This window comes from Loxodonta africana, chromosome 13, assembly GCF_030014295.1.
Source record: "Loxodonta africana isolate mLoxAfr1 chromosome 13, mLoxAfr1.hap2, whole genome shotgun sequence".
Taxonomy (NCBI): Eukaryota; Metazoa; Chordata; class Mammalia; order Proboscidea; family Elephantidae; genus Loxodonta; species Loxodonta africana.
In genome coordinates this window covers 17,810,072-17,814,017 of record NC_087354.1, presented here as the reverse complement: position 1 = coordinate 17,814,017, position 3,946 = coordinate 17,810,072, and the positions used below count along the sequence as shown (strand labels likewise).

General features: G+C 44.1%; 1 pseudogene; it reads right to left on the bottom strand.

Moving 5' to 3' along the window:
- Positions 1 to 440: 440 nt before the first annotated feature.
- On the bottom strand, positions 441 to 3,576 carry LOC135233065 (uncharacterized; annotated as a pseudogene).
- Between the last annotated feature and the right edge of the window lie 370 nt (positions 3,577 to 3,946).

The following is a 3,946-nucleotide window of genomic DNA, read 5'->3' as shown; positions in this document are numbered from 1 at the left end:
TACAACTAACATGCGTACAAACAAAAATGCACTAACCCAGTTTACATCTTATATTTTGTAAGTGAAAAATACAAAAAAGTTCGATTCACACATACAAAGCAGAAATACTTATAACATTTACAGTCCTTTCTGCAACAGGTCATGTGGCTCTAACTGGTATTTAGAACTACCTTTTTCCGCCACTCATTCCGTATACCCTTTGACCTCAGGAAGCACCTAAGCTGGTCATGTTTTTTTGCCTGGTGGGTTGACCCAAACCTTCATTCCGGAAGAGTCTGGGCCATTAGTAGTCATGTTGGAATTGGGTTGCTGTAGTTTTCCATCGACTTTAATCACATGGTAGTACTAAGAGACACCCTAAGGGGTCCCCTGCATTCCAGACATATTCTTCTTTAACTCCATTATGTAATATCAATCTGATTTCCTCTTGATAATCAGGATCAATCACACCAACCAGTATGATAACCCCCTTCCTTGCCTGTTGATCCAGAGGCATAAGGAGCCCAAAGTGGCCAGGGGGCATTCTTAGCTTCCAGTTCAATGGAATCATTGATGTGTCTCCAGGTGGGGGGCATTTCTCCCTCTGGAACTAAGAACTCTAGACCTGCAGAGCATAAGGTCATGGGGACAGGAAGCAAAAATCTTGCAAGTGGTTCACTAGGGGTAATAGTGAATGGTGCTACTCCCATTCCCACCCCTTGATTTCTGGACTTATGAATCCTGGCTATGAGAGAAAGAGCACCATGGTTTAGAGCATATATAGCCTCCTGGAGAACATTGCCCCAGCCTTGCAAGGTATTGCCACCTAGCAGGCACTGTAATTTTGTCTTTAGAAGGCCATTCCATCATTCTATGAAGACAACTGCTTCAGGATGATGGGGAAAATGGTAAGACCAGTGAATTCCATGAGCATGGGCCCACTACAACACTTCATTTACTATGAAGTAATTCCTTCGATCTGAGGCAATGTTGTGTGGAATACCATGACAGTAGATAAGGCATTCTGTAAGTCCATGGAGGGTAGTTTTGGCAGAAGCGCAGCATGCAGGGAAGGCAAATCCATAACCAGAGTAAGTGTTTATTCCAGTAAAGACAAAACTCTGCCCTTTCCATGACGGAAATGACCCAATGTAATCAAATTTCCACCACGTTGCTGGCTGATCACCTGGAGGGATGGTGCCATGTTGGGACTCATTGTTGGTCTCTGGTGCTGGCTGATTGGGCACTCAGCAGGGGCTGTAGCCATGTCAGCCTTGGTGAATGGAAGTCCATGTCACTGGGCCCATGCATAACCTGCATCTCTCCCACCATGGCCAGTTTGTTCATGAGCCCATTGGGCAATGACGGGAGTAGCTGGGAAAAGATGACTGGTTTCCACAGAATGCATCATCCTATCCACTTGATTGTTAAAATTATCCTCTACTGAGGTCACCCTTTGGTAAGCATTCGCACGAAACATAAATATCTGAGAGGTCTATCCACATCCCTCTTCCCCATAAATCCTTATCTCCAATTTTCCCGTTGTGTTCCTTTGAAGTCCCTGATCATCCAGCCAAACCATTAGCCACAGCCTATGAATCAGTAGACAATCACACATCTAGCCATTTCTCCTTCCAAGCAAAGTGAACAACCAGGTGCATTGCTTGAAGTTCTGCCCATTGAGAAGATTCTCCTTCACCCTGTTCTTCAGGGAGGTCCCAGAAAGGGGCTATAGTGCTGTCGCTGTGCACTTTCAAGTGGTACCTGCATATCACACAGAACCATCTGCAAACCAAGCACAAGTTTTCTCTTCTTCAGTGAGCTGATCATAAGGAATTCTCCATGAGGCCATAGGTGCAGACTGGGAGATAAAAGGTAATGTGACAGAAGTAGAGGCCATGGGCATTTGCGCCACTTCCTCATACAACTTACTTTTAATGATAGAGTGCTGCCATGCACATCCAACTTTATGACTCTGTGGTTCAGACAACACCCAGTTCATGATGGGCAGCTCAGGCTGCATGGTGATTTGGTGTCCCATGGTTAAGTGTTCAGTCTCCACTAAGGCTAAGTAACAAGCCAAAAGCTGTTTCTCAAAAAGAGAGTAGTTATCTGCAGAGGACGGCAGGGCTTTGCTCCAAAATCCATAAGGTGTGTGCTGTGATTCACCAACAAGGGGTCTGCCAAAAACTCCCAACAGCATCTTTATCTGCCACTGCCACTTCAAGCACCATGGGATCAGCTGGGTCATATGGCCCAAGTGGCAGAGCAGCTTGCACAGCAAACTGAACCTGTTGCAGAGCTCTCTCTTGTTCTGGGCCCCACTCAAAACTACCAGCTTTTGAAGTCATTTGATAAATAGGCCAGAAAAGCACACCCAAATGAGGAATATGTTGCCTCCAAAATCCAAACAGGTGCACTAGGCACTGTGCCTCCTTTTTAGTTGTGGGAGCAGCCAGGTGAAATAACATAGCCTTTGCTTTAGAAGGAATATCTAGACATGCTCCACACCACCGTACCCCTAGAAATTTCACTGAGGTGGAAGATGCCTGAATTTTTGTGGGATTAATTTCCTACCCTCTAGCATGCAAATATTTTACCAATTAAGTCCAGAGTCATTGACACATCTTCCTTACTAGGCCTAATCAGCATGTCATCAGTGTAATGGACCAATGGGAAATCTTGTGGAAGGGAAAGGCAGTCAAGCTCCCTGCGTACTAAATTACAATGTAGGGCTGCATAGTTGATGTACTCTGAAGTAGGCAAGTGAAGGTGTATTGCTGGCCTTGCCAGCTGAAGGCAAACTGCTTCTGATGGTCCTTTGAAACAGGTATGGAGAAAAAGGCATTAGCCAGATTGATAGCTCCATACCAGGTACTAGGAGATGTATTAATTTACTCACGTAATGAAACTACATCTGGAACAGCATCTGCAATTGAAGTTGCCACCTGGTTAAGTTTGCAATAATCTACTGTCATGCTCCAAGATCTATCCATTTTTTGCACAGGGTAAATAGGTAAGTCAAATGGGGATGTGGTGGGAATCACCACTCCTGCATCTTTCAAGTCCTTGATGTTGGCAGTAACCTCTGCAATCCCTCCAGGAATGTGATATTGCTTTTGATTTACTATTTTCATAGGTAGGAGCAGTTCTAATGGCTTCCGCTTGGCTTTTCCTACCATATTAGACCTTACTCTATTTGTCAGGAGTCCAATGTGGGGATTCTACCAGTTGCTGAATGTATCTATTCCAATTATGCATTCCAGAACTGGGGAAATCACTACAGGATGAGTTTGGGGACCCACTGGACCTACTGTGAGATGGACTTGAGCGAAAACTACATCAATAACCTAGGCTATGTGCCCCCACTCTAACTGGTGGGCCACAGAGATGTTTTGAGTCTCCTGGAATTAGTATCAATTCAGAGCCAGTATCCAGCAATCCCTGAAAAGTCTGATTATTTCCTTTTCCCAAGTGAACAGTGATTCTTGTAAAAGGTCGTAGAACCCTTTGGGAAGCCTGGGAGAGAGAATAACAGTAAAAATTTTTAGCAGTGTGTTGGAGTCCTTCCTCAAATGGACCCTGCCTTGCCTTCATTCAAGGGGTTGTGGATCTTTAAACTCGCTCAAACCTGGGAATTGATTAAGGGACTGACTCTCTATTCTGCTGATTTGAGTTAGACTGCTGTTCACCTGACCTAGAATTCATCCATTTGTACATCGAGTAATTACTTAGTAGATTTCCTATCTATTTCACTCCTATGGACACCATGACTAAGTAGCCAACGTTATAAATCCTTACGAGTCAGACTATTGTGATTATTGCTTTGACTTCACTCTCCCTTACTGTAATCACACCCACCTTGTCTTTGTCAATTAAGTGCAGCTTTTTTTTTTTTTTTTTTTACTTGATCCCTTCTAACATGGGGTCCAATCAGCTGCATTGTAGTTAGGTGTCTTAATTCAGT